The sequence below is a fragment of the Petaurus breviceps genome, unplaced genomic scaffold (genome assembly GCF_028583685.1).
Source record: "Petaurus breviceps papuanus isolate PSGF00001 unplaced genomic scaffold, PetGlider_PUasm1.0 90779, whole genome shotgun sequence".
Classification (NCBI taxonomy): Eukaryota; Metazoa; Chordata; class Mammalia; order Diprotodontia; family Petauridae; genus Petaurus; species Petaurus breviceps.
The window spans coordinates 11,528,932-11,547,317 of record NW_027187344.1 but is presented as its reverse complement, the minus strand read 5'-3'; the positions used below and the strand labels follow the sequence as shown (position 1 = coordinate 11,547,317).

Below are 18,386 nucleotides of genomic sequence, written 5' to 3'. Positions count from 1 at the left end.
AAAAAGAGCTTACCTAGAGCCATTTACAATGCATTTGTGTGCTAATCCTATAGTCTGTGGCCATAGAATAGAGAACTAAAAATCAAGCCCTTAAGCACCATTCTTTAATCAGTTGAACTAACCAAAACATCCATCTTCACAGAAATGGCTAAGGCAATCAAGGTAATTCTGTGTAAGTTATTTTCACTTCTCTCCTTCTCATTTGCAATTATCCTCCAAGCCAGGAATAACAGTACTCAAATACAATGATTCTCAAACTTTTTGGTCTCAGGATTCCATTATTCTCTTAAAAACTGTTGAAGACCCTCAAAAGAGTTTTTGTTCATGATTTATATCTATTGATATTTTCCATATTAGAAATTAAAATATCTTAGTATTTTTATGAAAACAGTTTTGACCTCAAGGATCTACTGAAAGGGTCTCAGATATCCTGAGGAATCTCAGCCTATACTTGGAGAACTGATGCTCTAGCAATATTCAGGACCCTATTTCAGAAAATGCTGGCTAGTGTGTCTTTTACGGAGGTAGTAAGTATCCTAGTCTGCCGTGGGCTGCTCAGTGTCCAGCACTAAGCATGATTGGAGAAGTGAATAAGAAATGACCAGACCATGTGGGTAGTTCAAGGAAGAATGATGAACTCCATTTATTGATTCTTAGTACAAAGTTTTTATAGAGCAAATGAGACAAAGGAATAGGACTTGAGTATTCTTATCGTTACCTTAGTCTGTTATATCCTGGAAGTAGCATAGAATAGATAATTTGATAAGGATTTGTTATCTAGGAGACTAAAGTCTTAGGGTAAGACCTTTGATCTAGGCCTCAGGTACCTCTCAATGCAGCCGCAGTCATAAACGGATACAATTGAAAGCAGACTTCAAAGCCAAAGCTGCAATCATCAAAAGACATTACATTTAGAGCTGACCACCCAAAGATACCTGAATGCTGAATCAAATATTTTGGCTCTCAGTAACTAAAAACTTGGGGCAGAGCCTATTGATCTCAGAGCTCAAGTAACATCCTTATAAGTGTAACCCATAACAAAGAACTCAGGAACTAACTTGACAAAAAAGTCACATCTCAAAGGGCTCTTATATTAAAGTCCACTATTAGGATTAATATCTGAGTCCTGAATCAGGCCTCTTTGGCTCCCCACACTAGTCTAATCTGGCTATGGGAAAAAATGACCAAAGATGCCCTGCTCTACTTGAAGACCTAGATGTTTTTTAGAAATGGGGAGGGGCCTCCTGGCTTCCCCCTTTTGATGCTTCCTGGTGAAATAGAATAGCAGTAAGTACAGCTTAATGCAGCTAAGCATGTAAGTGCATATAGAAAAGGTTTTAAGTTTGATGTTGACCTAGGAGTAAAATGTCAAGCTTCTACTGACCTGGATTGAGGTATAGAATGAGGAGTTTGGATGCTGAACTGGAATGGCAAGAATAAGTATGCACATATTTATGAATCTGCACTCACAATAGAATTTGTTATTTTTGTTCTGAAAGTTTATGTCTAAAGAAGCCACATTAGTTGTGTCTTACTTTAATATTATGATGTACCCATGAGCTGGTTGAAAAAGGCATTCCTTTACTACTGCAGATCATACCCTTTCTATTCCTTTTCCTTTAGCGTGATCCATAGAGAAACTCTCCAGTGCTCTGGAGGCCTTCCCCTAGGTCTTTCATTATTTTTGTGGTCATTGGTATAGCACTCATACTGTTGTCTTTCATCCTAACTACATGGCTAGCCAGCCTCCTTTTCAATGTATATGTTTTCTTGATGATGTGTTTTATACCACTTTTTGTGTACAAGTCATTGTTGGTAATACATTAATAGCTTACATACACCCACTAGGTATCTCTCTCTGTTGTCCTTTGACTTACTTTCAGTTTTAATTCTTTGGATTGTGGTATTGTTCTTTGATTAATATCCATACAATTTTATTGAAGGAATATTGTTGTTAGAAGCAGTATGGTAAACAACTTTGAAGAATTTAGGAACTCTAAGCAACGCAGTGGACAACCAGGATTCCAAAGAATTCATGCTGAAACATGGTATCATAAAGTGTAGATTGAGTGATTTTTTTTTTTGGAACTTGGCCAGTGCAGAAATTTGTTTTACTTGACTATGCATATTTGTTACAAGGATTTGTTTTTGTTTTACTTTTCCAGTGGTGGGGGGAAAACAAAAAGGAGAAAAAATACTTTTTTTAAAAAAAGAATGAATATTATTAGAAAAGATGAATTTGTATATAGGGATTAGTAGGAATAGTTGAAAAAACCTTACAATTTCCTAGATGCAATTCAGCCAACTTCCTTTTACTAAAATTATTTTTTTAATCAGTGAAAATGTGCCTTTTCTCTGTTCTACCTCTTCCTCCCCTTCCCCCCCCTCTCTGATTGAGAAAGGGGAAAAAAAGCCTGTTTAAAAATACATATAATCAAACAAAACGATTTTTTTCATTGGCAGTGTCTTTAAAAAATGTCTCAGTCTAATACTCTGAATCCATCACTTCTCTATTAGCAGGTGTGGGTCACTTGCTTTGTCATGATTCCTCTAGAATTTTAGACGGGGATTGAGTTTATTAGAGTTCTTAAGCCCCTCAGAATTGTCTGTCATTAGAATATCTTTTTTTTTTTTTTGCTTTTTTGGATGGGGGGAAAGCAAGGCATTTAGGGTTAAATGACTTGCCCAAGATCTCCTGGCTAGTAAGTAGAATATCATTTTATTGTATAATTTACTCTTTTGGTTCTGCTCAGCTTATACTGCATTAGTTCATACAAGTTTTGCTAGGTTTCTCTGAAACAAATCTCCTCCATAATTTCTTAGATCACAATAGTATTTTATTACATTTATACATCATAACTTTAGTCATTTCCCAATTGGTGAGCAGTCCCTGAGTATCCAGTTTTTTGCAAAGAGCTATTATTAATATTTTGTACATCCCTAGTTAAGAGCTTGTTTTGCTTATGACTAATCCTTCACTTATTCTACCTTTTCTTTTATTCCTTCCTTTCCTTTCTTCCCTTTTCCTTCTATTTCCATGTTGAGTAAGATATATTTCTGTACCCAGCTATGTTCAGGAGTTAACCTCTTTTGACCAGTTCCAATGAGAGTGATGTTTAAATGTAGCCCACTCTCCCTACCCCTTCTTTTTTGTTGATACAGGCTTTCACTTGAGCACCCCCAATTATGTGAGATAATTTTTCCCATCTTCCTTCCTTTAGCTTTCTTGTTATAGTGTTTTCTTCTTCATCTCCTCTTCCCTTCTTTTAAGATCATCAAACCATAACAGAACCCCTCCCAATCTCTCTGTCTAATTAAATTCCATCTATGACCTCTGATGATGATAGGGCAAACCCTGTCTCCTCATATTAGATGTAAATAGTATATCCTTCTTTAGTCCCTTATGATTGCTCACTCTTTTTTTTTACCTTTTTATGTTTCTTGAGTCTTGTGTTGTATTTCAAAATTTCTATGCAACTCTTGTCTTTTCATCAGGCATACTTGGAAGTCTCTATTTCATTAAAGATCTTTTTTTCCTCCCTAGGTTTTGTTGGGAAATTCGTTTTTGGTTTTAAACCTAGGTACTTTGCCTTCTGAAATATAGTAATCCAAGCTCTCCATTCCTTCATAGGTGTAGCAGGTAAATTTTGTGTAATCCTAGCTGTGATGCTTCATTATTTGAATTCTTTCTTTCTGGCTGTTTGTAGTATTTTTTCCTTGACATAGAGGAAACTCTGGATTTTGGCTCTAATATTCTTAGGAGTTTATATTTTTTCCCTCAGGAGGAGACTGGTAGATTTTTTTCTATTTCTGCTTTGTCCTCTGGTTCTAAAAGCTCTGGACAGGTTTTTTAAAATGATTTCTTGAAATTTGATTTATAGGGTCTTTTTTTTGGTCATGGCTTTAAAGTAGTACAGTGATTATTTGATAATCTTTTTTCAGTTTGTTTTTAAGGTTCATAATTTTTGCTATGGATTCTGTTTCTTCTATTTTCTTCAGTTTTTTTTACTTTGCTTTATTATATCTTATTGTCTTACAGAATTGTTATGTTCTATCATTTTAAGGAGTTTGTTGCTTAGGTAAGGGTACTGGATGTTATATTATTCCAGTTTCTCAGGGACAGCTTAGGCTGCAACCTTTTAGTGCAGCAAAAGCTGATCACTACTCGGCCGGTCTTAGCTCCACAAGATTCTTACCTGGGTTTGGGTCTGAACAACACACATAATGATCTTGGTCTGGTTGAAGTTCCAGTAGATTGCTGACTAACTGAGCCACTATAGACTAGCTGGAAACCTTTGCTAGTTCAAAGTGACAGAGCTACTGGCTTTTTTTTGGTCTGGGATAGACTGGACCCCATGCAGCTCCACTCCTGGGGTCAGAGCAGCTGATGTTCCTAACCCTGTCACAGGTTCTTTCTTCCTTCTACTCTGGATTTCTGACCCAGAACTGGGTAGTGAGCAACATAGTATCACTTGGCACCTTGCACAATGTCAGGCTCCCCCCTGTGTTGGATTTGGGGCCTCTCCTTGTGCCAGGATGTTTATCATAGTTATTCTTTTCTAGACCCTGTCCCCAGTATCCGCAGACTTCTCTGCCTGTCTCCCTGTGCTGACCTAGGTTGGATAAAATGACTTATTGTGCTTTTTTTTCTTGGATTTCCCAATTAGGACTTGGTTTAGTATATTTTTTTAGATGTGTGGTGGTCTTGTAGGGTAGACTTCTTACTTATTCTTGTTCCACCTTCAGAAATCATCTAGATTTCTTCATAGGATAGTTGATTTAGAATTAGACAGGACATTTGAGATTATTTAGTACAGTGGTGTCAAATTCAAATAAAAAAGAATTCTTTGTTGACTTAAATTCCTGTATATTGACTTAAAAACACAAATTAACATTATGTTATATTGTATTTTTATTTATTTTGTTAAACATCTTCCAGTCATATTTTAATCTTGTTTGGACCACAACTGGGAGTTCTTGACAATTTCTAATCCAGTCCAAGGCCTTCATTTTATAGACAAGGAAACAGGCCCCTAGAGTTAGTTGACTTACCCAAGGTCACACAGTAAGAAGCAGAGCTGGAATTTAATGCCAATTTATCCAGCTCCAAATCTAGCATTCTTTCCAGTCATCATTCCACCTCTTCCTTTTCAATTCTTTGTCTAATTTCATTGTCCTTCTGCAGTTATTTTTTAAGATGTATTTACTAGGAATAACTTAATGAACTGCCCATTTAGTAGCTGGTCATTTTCTAGCAACGTTATGCTTCCTCTATTTGGTTTTTCCTGTGTGGATATTAGGCAGATTTCTTTTGAGTGGCTGTGGATCTTCTGGAGATTTCCTAGTGTTCTGAAGGTTGAAGCACACTCTGCACAGTGACTTTTTTTAAAACAAGAGCACCTGGAGGATCTCACCATCGATGAACAATCTTCTTTTCTCATTGTACTTTGTACAGGACATGATCCATGACAGTAGAGAACATCTTTGTCAAGCATATGTCTTTTTGCTTTATGCTTCACCTGATATTAATATTACAAGATTATTGAACAAAATTATTTTTGGTGGTCACATCTACCAAGAAACTTTCTATGACTTTGTTGGAGAAGAACCTCTAAGGCTTCATTTTGTTCTACTGAGCCAAAAAATTTTTGTAACCAAGAAATAGTAAACAACATAATCTTATGTTTTCTTCAGATTTTAGTCAGTCATATGACTATGAAGATAGGGTTTGCTATAGAAAATCATCTGTGAAAGACGGCCTAATACTGTTTCACATTTTCATCAAGGATACCCTTAATATGAACAGAAAACATTCTGTCTCTGTCAGTTTTTCTTTTAAGACTGGGATTCCCTATCTCACCAGTCTTGATTCCATTGCTTAATGGGCATAGGAGTTTTGACCTGCTCTGCCTCCAACTTGGTCTAGCTCACCTGTTCCTAGGCAAGTTGTGCTCCCCTTATTCATCCATACCCAACTTCCAGGGGCTCACCATATCTATGCTGAACTTAGTGTAGACACCCAGTTGACATGGTCCCCTATAGATGAGAATACTTGAGCTCAATTGATCCTACAAACTCAGCCTCCCTGGCAGCAGGAGTTACAGGTTTGTGCCATTATCCTTAGGTAGCATTCTCTTAAGGCAGGTTTCTCTCATGAGAAAGGAGGCAGGTGAGCTGGTAGTTACTGATACTTTTTTGGTCACCCTTTTTAGTACCTTCCTCTTTTTGGAGATGTCTTCTCAAAAATTAATCTTCATATATATAAAATTTTGATACCTCTAGTCTGACGTCAGAACTTTATCTTTTAGAAAATTAATTTTTTCATTCTCCTTCTCATTCCCTACCTATTAAGATAAACAAATTTGCACATTAGCCATATCAAAAAATTATGTCTCATTCTGCATCCTCAGTCCATCACCTGTCTGCAGGAGGTGGTAACTTCATGAGTTCCACTTCCACTTCCTAGCTTATTGAGCACTGACATATGAGAATTCAAATGTGGTGGTTCCATTGTTATTGAGGATGAACATAGATTTCTATAATAGCACAGACAAATCTTTTTCAGTTCTTATCTTCTTTCTAGTTTCATCTGTAAATATATCTTAGATTATGTAAATTTGGAACTCAAACCAAGATTTTCAGGTTTGTTTTTCCCTCCGTTACTTTTCACTGTTTTGTGAGGCAGTATGGATCTTTTGTCAGTTTTTTCCATAATGTTTTGCAAATTGGATTATATTCTAAGACAGTGTTGCCTCTGGTTCCCATATTTTTCCATTTATCTAGGAGACCAGTGTTTGCTCACTGAGACAGTTTCCAAGCTCTTTTTAACTTTTCATTGTGTTGGTCATGCTATTTAAACATCTCTAAGAAATGGTAATAATCACAGTCCATTTCTCATTTTTTAGATTTAACAGCTTGCTTAGGTCTGGTTGAATCTGTTGCATTGTGTTGTTATTTTTATCCTTTCTTGTAATTTGGTATTAATTTGACCATTGCTTTGATTTGACTGCATATTAAAAGCTGATTCTGAAAATATTCATGTCAGTAAAATTTGTTTCCTTGATGCTAAGAAATAGGTAATTTCATTTTTGTGATAGTGTTCAGTGCTTGATACATCAGAAGCCTTCAGACTTTTTGCTTAAGAAAATAAAAGATATATGTATATGAAGTTTCTGAGAAGTCTCCAAGCCATTGGCTTCCTTCAAGATTACTTAATCCTAAACCCTAACATACTTTTTACTATACTCATTTGTGCTTACCTTGGTTCCATTCACCAAGCAGCAATGTATATGTTGACTGGGTTTGAAGGATCATGTCAGGTTCTTTGTGGAATTGCATTATTTCACCTCTGCAACAGATGTTGGTGCACAAGTGCATTATTTTCCTACTTTTTTTTTGCTTTTACCCATTTTAATCATAGCAAACCAGGTAACTAAGTGTCCCACTGAAATAATATTTCTTGTTACTCTTGGGTTCATAATGAAACTATTTCTACCAAATCCTTTATTTACCTTTTTTTCCTGTTGTCTTGGCTTTCTTATAAAATTTAAATTTTTTTTTTGGAGGGGGAAGGTAGGGCAGTTGGGGTTAAGTGACTCGCCCAAGGTCACATAGCTAGTTTTGTGTTAAGTGTCTGAGGCTGGATTTGAACTCGTGTCCTCCTGACTCCAGGGCCAGTGCTCTATTCACTGTGCCACCTAGCTGCCCCCTAAAATTTTTTTATTACAAACTTAATGAACAACATGTCAATTTTCACATAAAAAGATGATTGTAGATGAAATTGTGAACTTCAGTTATGTATAGCTTATTTACAAATTTATGTTAAATATATTTATAAAAACTTAGCATGATAGTCCCAAGACTTTTCTAAACTTTCTTTTGTTCTCTTGTGTTTTTTAAAAAATATTTAATTGATGCTTTTTCCTTTCTTGCATTATATCACCTACTCTCCCCAACAATCAGTGGTGTCCTGGAACCAGTTCATATTGGTTGGCAAGAAACAATTGTTAAACATTCAGAAATTTTTTGAACCAGTTATTAAACACAAGTGGATCATAATTCGGTCAGCTTCTGCACTGGTAGTATTATTTTTTGCTTTTAAAAGAATTGGTGACAACCACAGCAGAGTGTGATTTTCTTTTTTTTTAATTGATTAATTTTAGTTTTCAGCATTTATTTCCACAAGATTTTGAGTTACAATTTTTTTCTCCCTGTCTTGCCCCCACCTTCCACCCCAAAATAGCAAGCCTACTGAATACCCCTTCTCCAAATCTGTTCTCTCTTATATCCTCCCCCCATCACTCCCCCCAACTTTCTAGTTAGGCAATATGGGTTTCTATACCCCAGTACCTGTATACCTTATTTCCCAGTTGCATGTAAAAAACAAATTTTTAAACATTTGTTTTTTTAAAACTTTGAGTTTCAGATTTTTTCCCTTCTTCCCTCCTCACCCATCCCCACTGGGAAGATATGCAATTCAATATAGGTTGTACATGTAGAGTTACCTAAATCATTTCCATAGTAATTATATTGTGAAAGACTAACTATATTTCCCTCCATCCTATCCTGCCTCCCACTTAGTCTGTTTTTCTCCTCTCACCCTATCCCTTTTCAAAATGTTTGCTTCTAACTACCCTCTCCCCCCATTTGCCCTCCCTTCTATCTTCTCTCTTATCCCTACTCCCCTATTTTCCTGTAGAGTAAGATACGCACTTGAGTGTGTATGTTATTCCCTCCTTAAGCCAAATTCAATGAGAATCAAGTTGTTCCATTCCCTTTCACCTTCCTGATCTTCCCCTCCATTGTAACAGTTTTCTCTTGCCTCTTTTATATGAAATAGTTTACCCTAATCTCTCTCTCTCTTTCTCCTTCCAATAAATTCCTCTCACCTCTTAATTTTATTGTTTAGATATCATCCCTTCATATTCAACTCCCCTGTGCCCTCTGTCTATGTATACATGAACATACATATGGCCACACTCACATACATATTTGAATACACATACACCATCCTATACATACATATATATGTATGTATACACACACATATATGTATATCCACATATATTCCCTTCAACTCTCTTCATACTGAGAAAAGTCTTATGAATTACAATTATCATTTTTCCATGTAGGAATATAAATTGTTCAACTTTAATAAGTTCCTTTTGATTTCTTTTTCCTCTTAACCTTCTCATGCTTCTCTTGCTTCTTGTATTTGAAAGTCAGATTTTCTGTTCAGCTCTGGTTTTTTCATCAAGAATGCTTGAAAATCCTCTATTTCTTTGAATGACCATATTTTTCCCTGTAGCATTATACTTAATTTTGCTGGGTAGGTGATTCTTGGTTTTAGTCCTAGCTCCTTTGACCTCTGGAATATCATATTCCAAGTCCTTTGATCCCTTAATGTAGAAGCTGCTAGGTCTTGTGTTATCCTGATTGTGTTTCCACAATACTCAAATTGTTTCTTCCTGACTGCTTACAGTATTTTCTCTTTGACCTGGGAACTCTGGAATTTGGCTGTAATATTCCTAGGAGTTTTCTTTTTGGGGTCTTTTTCAAGAGGCGATCGGTAAATTCTTTCAATTTCTATTTTGCCCTCTGGTTCTAGAATATCAGAGCAATTTTGATTGGTAATTTCTTGCAAGATGGTGTCTAGGCTCTTTTTTTTTTATCATGGCTTTCAGGTAGTCCAATAATTTTCAAATTACCTATCCTGGATCTATTTTCCAGGTCAGTGGTTTTTCCAATGAGATATTTCACATTACCTGCTATTTTTTCATTTGTTTGGGTCTGTTTTATAGTATCTTGATTTCTCATAAAGTCATTAGCTTCCAGTTTCTCCCATCTAATTTTGAAGGAGTTATTCTCTTTAGTGAGTTTTTGACATTCCTTTTTCCTCTGGCAAATTTGGCTTTTTAAGGCATTCTTTTTCCTCATTGGCTTTTTGGGCCTCTTTTGCCATTTGAGTTAGTCTATTTTTTAAAGGTGTTATTTTCTTCAATGTATTTTTGGGTCTTCTTTAGCAGGCTATTGACTTGCTTTTCATGATTTTCTTGCATCATTCCCATTTCTCTTCCAAATTTTTCCTTCACTTCTCTTACTTGATTTTCAAAATCCTTCTTGAGCTCCTCCATGGCCTGTAACCTATTTATATTTTTCTTGGAGGCTTTTGATGCAGGAGTTCTGACATCACTGTCTTCCTCTTGCTCCATGCCTTGCTCCTTTTTGTCCCGCCAAAAAGATTCTATGGTCTGTTTGTGCTCCTCTGCTTGCTCGTATTGCCAGCCAATTACTTGGTTTTTGAGCTCTTTGCTATGGTAGAACTCTGCTACCAGAATGGAGAGAGCTTTGTCCCAAATTGCTGGGGTTTTCGCAGCTGCCAGAGCTATTAATTGGGCGCCATTTCTACAGCCTCCACACACTCTGGCTCACTGGTCACACACCCCAGGACCACCACCCAAGACCACGATCCAGATGCAAGCAGGTTAAAACAAGAGCAATTGCCCTATGAATGGTTGCTTGGTCCCCCTGTAGTCTGCAGGCCAGGAGCTCCTGAGGCAGCCAGGCTGCAGCTTCTTGCCCTGGGGGTAGGGGCCAGACCGGGATCTTCAGTCCCCCCCTGTTCCAACAGAGTTCTGCACTGACCTTTTACTTTGTCTTTGGTGTTTATGTGTTGAGAAGTCTGGAACCTGCCACAGCTATTGATGATTCACTCTCCTGAAGTTTGCTCTGGTGGCTGGTTGGGGCTGCCCTGGGTCTGGAACCTCAGGACTTATGCCAGGCTGCACTCTTCTTCCAGCTCAGTGTGACAGAACCTTCCTGTCTGCCTGCTGGGCTGCCATCAGCGGGTGATTTGTTTCTCTCTGTCATTTTGTGGGTTCTGTAGCTCTAAAGTTTGTTTAGAGTTATTTTTTACATGTATTGGAAGTTATTGGAGTGGAAGCCCATGCCAAGTTTGTGCTTCTACTCCACCATCTTCCAGAATGTATTTTCAATATATTATTGGCCATTTTAAATGATTATGGCTTTAGAAATGAATATTTGAAAGTGAACTTAATTGTATTTTGTTCTGATAGCTGTTTGTCCAAAGTAGCTACAGATTTGTTAGAAATTTTTCCTAAAATCATAATTTGGCCCTTTAAAAACAATTTATTATAATTGTCAGTCATGAGTCAATTTCTGAAATAGAATAAGTTTATATTTAAAATATATCTGAACAAAATTCTTTTTATCACTAGTCTGATAAACCATACTAGAAGCTGTAGCTAAAGAATTTGAAATTAAAATTGGTCTAATATTGGGACTGAGATATATAATATGTAGCTTATGAGCTGCTATTGCTGTATGGCACTCACATCCTACATTATATATGTATTTTTGTCTTTTTTTTCTTCTTCTGGTTTGGCAAAATGATTATAGTCAATCCTCAACATGTGTGTGTTTAATTTTTACAACTTCAAGCATTTGAATGATTTTATTAAGTAACTCCATTTTCATTTTTGCATTGACTACCGTGGACATTCACTGCTATGCATAGTAGAGAAAAAAATGAGAAAGGTGTTATGCATACAAATTTGTGGAGCAACTGGTATCTTACTAAGTCCTTTGCTGGTCTTGTTCATCCTACCTGTCGTAAAGTACTCCATGTGCATTTGGAGAGTCGGAGGTGATATCAAGACCTCACCAGTCTTGACATCTTCCAACAGCAGTGACTAAAGTCCCAGAAACCTCTCCCTTGGTTTTCAGAGTGAAGCCAAAGTAGAGAAGTTTACACCTCTATAGTATTGTCTGAAATATTTTTTTAAGATGTTAGCATAAAAGTTCATAGAATTCTAGAGAATTGTTAGTGAGAAAAAATGTTTTGCATGTTACCAATTTTATTTTGTGTACTGTATTTTATGGGTTATTTCATGGTTACTATGTTAGGAAAAGGCACGTTATCAGAATTAATGTTTTGTCATAAAGACTTTTATACAGAAAAGTGCATTTTCAGTAATCTCAAGTAAAAGGTTATAGTTTTTGGTGATTGTGGGGACCTAACCCACTATTTCTCATAGGTTCAATGTATCAACACACCTGTGTTCTTTTATTTGAGCACCATTTTCTAGGAATGCTACCCCCATAAAAGTTGAAGATTGACTGTACTTTCTTGTAAGACCTTTCTTTAATAATTGATATTCTTGAAGAATTTTCATTATTTTCAGCTGCATTGTAGTCAAAATCAACTAACATTTAGAAAGAATAAAAATTAAAATCAATATACTGTAAGATCTCTGAAAAACTTTTAAGATTGCTACTAGAAAACAATCTCAAGTTGAAGATTTAAGTCAGATAAGTTTAGAGATTCCATTTAATAAAAATAACAAATCGAATGCTCTTCTTAGGAATATGTTACTAGAAAATATATTTTGATATAACTTGGATCATTTATCAGACAGAAAAAACTAAAAGCATTTAAAATTATTTTGACTTATTAGAACCATCTAATTGGCTTTATGAAAAAATTACTTAACCATGGATAATTGGTAAGAAAAAAATTGTAGAATTTAAGTGAAATTTTAGAACATGAAATTGATTGGGATGATTTATGGGATTTTATAGTTAATGTGGAATCAAACATTATTCCAGTCCTTGTAAGCTATACAAAATGCTAAAAATCTAGTTAGAACTATTTGAAAGCACTAGTGCTAAAGCTGAAAGAGTTTTCAGTTAAAAGAGTATAATTTGTATGAAGGCTAGAAATAGTTTTAACACTAGACCATATATCAGAACAAAAGCATTCTGTAAGAATTGATTGGCTATATGGAATTTATGATAAAGGGTATTATGTATTTTATTAATATTTGTAAATTGTGTGCTATTTATCCTTTATATTGGTGAAATTTATAACAAATTCATGTCTCTCTCTATGTGTAGATAGATAGTTGCAACTTTTTTTTGTTTTGGAGAACCAGTTGTTAGACATTGTAGCACAGTACTATCTACAACTTCCCTTGCTCTCCAACTAAAAGCCTTGCCTTACAACAAACAAGTGTAGTCAAACAAGACAAATTCACATAATGGCCCTCTCAAAATGTATGTCTTGTTCTATACCTCTAGTTCATCATCCTTCTGTCAAGAGGTCAGAAGCATGCTTTTCTGGAGTAGTAATTGGTTCATTGCATTGATCAGAAGTCTTATGTTTTTCAAAGTAATTTTCTTTTTTGTTGTTGTAGTCATTGTATAAATTGTTTTCCTAGTTTTATTCTTTTTGCTATGCACCACTTTACATACACATCTTGTGCCAAGTTTACCAGGTTTCTCTGAATCTATTCCTTTTGTAATTTTTTTTTTTTGCTTTTTGGAGGGCAATTGGGGTTAAGTAACTTGCCCAAGGTCACATGGCTCCTTTTGTCATTTCTTAAAGCACAACAATATCCTACTATATTCCTGTACCATAAATTATTTCACCATTATGGCACTCACTTTGTTTTTAGTGCTTTGTCACAACAAAATATGCTGGTATTAGTATTTTGGTACATATGGATCCTCTTTATCTGCCTTTTCAATAAGAACTTGAGGTAACCTTTCATTTGGCTTTAATATATCTTCTTAGTCCATTTATAACAAGAACATTAATGTTTATGTGATTCAGCTCCTCCATTAGTATATCAGCTCATTGGATAAATGAATATTGGACAAAGATTTCATATTTAGTGTGTCAGCAGTTAAATTGACTGTAGCCAATCTAAAAACAGTCATGTCCTTAGCGCTTTCTGCTCATTTTCATACTATTCTTCTACTATAGAAGAGAACCCAAAGGCTTAAAGACTATATTTTTCTTTTGTTCATGGGTTGTCATGGCTTAAGGGTTCATTATTTAATGACCAACCATGCTGCTAGTCATGGAATTTGTTGCTGGAATCATACTCAAGGTCTTTCCAGTTTGGGAAAGCCAACCAGAAATTATATTCTACTGTCCTAGCCTTTTGAGAATGGATGGCCTCTATATCAGGGGTGTCAAACATGCTGCTACTAGGAGTGTTTAACAAAATAAATAAAAATACAATAAAATATAGATAATATGACATCTTAAAACTAAGTCAGTATGCAACCTACAGGGATATTTATGTATTGATTAGTGCCCCCCTATTTCTAATTGATATTGACAACACTGCTCTACACCATAATGAAGCCTCAAAGTAAGATTTTTGTTAAGGTCAGTTAGAATTTGTGTAACTCTTCTGTATCTTGGGACTTGAAAATTATGGATTAAGGGGGCGGAGTCAAGATGGTGGAGTAGAAGCAGGGCCTCACCGTAGTTCCCGGCTTCTGCCTTCCCCAATTCATGTAAAAAGGGACTCTAAACAAACTTTGGAGCTACAGAACCCACAGAATGACACAGAGAAGCTAACCTCCCGCTGAGGACAGCCCAGGAGGGTGGCAGGAATTGTCCAGCATAGTGCTCTGGGAGCTGAGCCCAGCCCCACACCAAGGCTTTAGCCCCAGGGCAGGCCTGATGAGGCATGGGCTGGAGGGACTCCAGATCACCAGCAGCTGTGGTCATTTCCAGATTTATCAACACATAGATGCGAAGGACAAAGTGAAAGGTCAGTGCAGTATGGACTTGGGACCCAGTAGTTGGGAGTGCCTCGGCTTTTGCCCCTGGGGTGAGAAGCCACTGAGGGCTGGGGTGCAGCTGCTGCTGCCACGTGGCAGCTTCAGCTCCTGCCCTGCAGAGTGTAGGGGGACCAAGCGACCAGTCTGAGGGGTAATTGCTCTTGATGTAACTTGCTTGGATCTGGATTGCAGTCTAGGGTGGAAGTCCTGGGGTGTGTGTCCAGCTTGCCAGAGTGTGTGGAGGCTTCAGCAAGGGCTCCTCACTAATATCTCCAGCAGCTGAGAAAACCCCAGTGTTTGGGACAGAAGCTCCCCTGTCTGGTAGCAGAGCCCTACTGTGGCAAAAAGCCCAAAAGTCAAGTAATTGAGTGGCAACATGCTCAGGCAAAGGAAACAAAGCAAACAGAAGAACCCAACATTAGATTCCTATTTTGGGGACAAAAAGGATCAAAGCATGGAATAGGAGGAAGACAGTGAAGTCAGAACTCCTGCACCAAAAACATCAAAGGAAAATACGAGCTGGTTACAGGCCATAGAGGACCTTAAGAAGCAAATAAGAGAAGTGGAGGAAAAATTGGGAAGAGAAATTAGAACAATGCAAGAAAATTACGAAATGAGAGTCAACAGCCTGACTGAGTGTAATATAATGCCAAAAGAAAGGCAACTTCCCAGGTTCAAAATACCAGCATAGGTGCTCTCTATTTTATTCAGTGACAAACCAAGAACAGAGAAGATCAAAACATGACATCATTCAAAATACAGCATTTACTAAGTGTGATTAAATAATCTCCAAGTACTACCCCACCCCAGGATCTTCCAATCATTCAATCAATTACAAAGTCCCTGTTCTAAATACTACTCCACCCCTAGGCTATACCTTAATTAAGTCCACCACAAAACCCCTCTTCTCAAATGGAGATTAGTTTCCAAACATAGGTAAAGTACCTTCATTTGTCAATCACAGAGCACAATAAGGTCAAAAGTTCCCCACCTCCTGGATCACAATTGAATCTACCCCAGAGTTACATCAAGTTTAAACACAGCACTTAATACCCAAATGGAGGTCTTTTCTTCATCTTGACACGAGGCAAGTTCTCAGCAATCTTAGTTCCTGGAGAGACAAGGCTTAGCAAGGCCATAAGATACATTGCCAGTCCCTTCATGAATTTATCCTCTGTCTGTAGAACAGCCCTAGAACCCCTGAACACATTAGCAAAGCCCTCTCCCAGGATTTCTGTAAACATACAACAAGAAAATCCTTCTTCAGGGCTTCTGAACCAACAGAAAGGCTCCCAGACCCCTGCAACAACAGTACTGTCCCTCACCAGTGGACAGTATTCATTCTGTCTGCAGGACAGTCTCCAGACCCCTGCAACAACAGTACTGTCCCTCACCAGTGGACAGTATTCACTCTCTGTCTGCAGGACAGTCTCAGGGCTTCTTAGCGAACAGCCAGGTTCCAGGACTTCTTCAACAAAAGGACTGTCTTTCACCAGTGGACAAATCTGGCAAAACAACATCAAAACAGACAGACAAAGTACCAGCAAAACAGCCATGTCTCCTCAGTCCTTGGCAGCTCAGGGGGGCAGGTCTCAAAAGTCCAGGGCAATTCAAAGCAGCCACCAGCAATTCTCTTAGTCTCTCTCTCTCCACGAGGTGCTGCTTCCAAAAAGATCTTCCGCCTCTCTCTAGTGTCTCTCCAAATCTATGATGTCTAATCTATGAGTCACCAGCTCCTCCCAGTTCAGGACTTTCTTTTCACATCAACAAGCCCATCCCACAGGTGGGATTAACAAACTCTGGGTTTTAATACAATCAATTTGAAAACCAAGCCAATACAGGGGAATCTTTAATTGCCATTACTATCACACTGAGGAAAATCATACTTTAAAAAATAGACTAACTCAAATGGCAAAAGAGGCTCAAAAAGGCAATGAGGAGAAGAATGCCTTAAAAAGCCAAATTTGCCAGATGGAGAAAGAATCTCAAAAGCTCAATGAGGAGAATCATTGCTTCAGAATTAGATTGGAGCAAATGGAAGCTAATGACTTTATGAGAAATCAAGATGCTGTTAAACAGATCCAAACAAATGAAAGAATAGAAGGCAAGGTGAAATATCTCATGGGAAAAACCACTGACCTGGAAAATTGATCCAGGAGAGATAATTTAAAAATTATTGAACTACCTGAAAGCCATGACCAAAGTAAGAACCTAGAAATCATCCTCCAGGAAGTTCTCAAAGAAAACTGCCCTGATGTTTTAGTACCAGAGGGCAAAATAGAGCTTGAAAGAATCCACTGATCACCTCCTGAAAAATATCCCAAAAAGAAAACTCCTAGGAATATTATAGCCAGGTTCCAGAGTTCCCAGATCAAGGAGAGAATATTACAAGCAGCCAAGAAGAAACAATTTGAATATTATGGAAACACAATCAGGATAACCCAGGATCTGGCAGCTTCTACACTGAGGGATCGAAGAGCTTGGAATATGATATTCCGGAGGGCAAAGGAGCTGGAATTAAAACCAAGAGTCACCTACCCAGCCAAACTGAGTATCATGTTTCAGGGGAAAATATGGTCATTAGGTGGAATAGAGGACTTTCAAGCATTCTTGCTGAAAAAACAAGAGTTGAATAGAAAATTTGACATTCAGATACATGAAGCAAGAGAAGCATGAGAAGGTAAACAGTAAAAAGAAACCATAAGGAACTTATCAAATTTGAACTATTAACATTCCTACATGGGAAAACAATAATTGTAACTGATGAAACTTTTCTCAGTATGAAAACAGTTGAAGGGAATATATGTGTGTGTGTGTGTTTATATGTATATATGTCTATATCGGAGGGTATACGGGCGTATGAATACATATGTGAATGTGTGTATATATGTTTACAGGTAGACGTAGATAGAGGGCACAGGACCAATTTAATAGGAAGGAATGATACTTAAAAAGTGAAATTAAGAGGTGAGAGGAATATAATGAGAGGAGATGGGGAGAGACAGAATGGGGTAAACTATCTCATATAGAAGAGGCAAGGGAAAATGGTTACAATGGAGGGGAAGAATAGGAAGGCAAAAGGGAATGGGTCAACCTTATACTCATTGAATTTGGCTCAGGGAGGGAATGAAATACACACTAAATAGGGTTATCTCACCCTGCAAGAGAGTAGGGGGAAGGGAATGAGAGGGGGGGGATGATGGAAGGGAGGGCAGGCTGGAGGGGAGGGAAGTTGGAAGCACCCACTTTTGAAAAGAGATGGGATCAAAGTAGAGAATAGAACTAGTGGGAGGTGGGATAGGAGGGAGGGAAATAAAGTCAGTCTTTTACAATATATCAACTATGTTAATGTTTTGCGTAATCTACACATGTACAATCTATACTAAACTGCTTATCTTTCCAATAAGGGCAGGTGGATAAGATGAGGGGAATGAATCTGGAATTCAAAGTTTTAATATCAAATGTTTATATATATATATATACACTATTAATAATACTATTTTACATGTAATTGGGAAATAAGATATATAGGCACTGGGGCATAGAGATCCACCATGCCCTACTGGAAAAGTCAAAGGGGGTATGAGAGAAGATATGGGAGAGAGCAGATTGGAGGAGGGGATATCCAGTGGGACCGCTGTTTTGGGGCAGTGGGTAAGGGAAAAATGGGGAGAAAATGTGTAGCTCAAAATATGGTGGAAATGAATGATGGAAATCAGAAGTTAATAAAGCATTTGAAAAATGAAAAAAAAAAGAAAATTATGGATTAATACATCTCTCAGAGAAAA

The 18,386-nt window shown here is 37.2% G+C and overlaps 1 protein-coding gene across 2 annotated transcripts in view; it reads left to right on the top strand.

Moving 5' to 3' along the window:
* The window catches only part of STXBP1 (syntaxin binding protein 1), a 103,913-nt gene that overhangs the window by 35,447 nt on the left and 50,080 nt on the right, over positions 1–18,386 (top strand). The gene's annotated exons all lie outside the window — the stretch shown is intronic.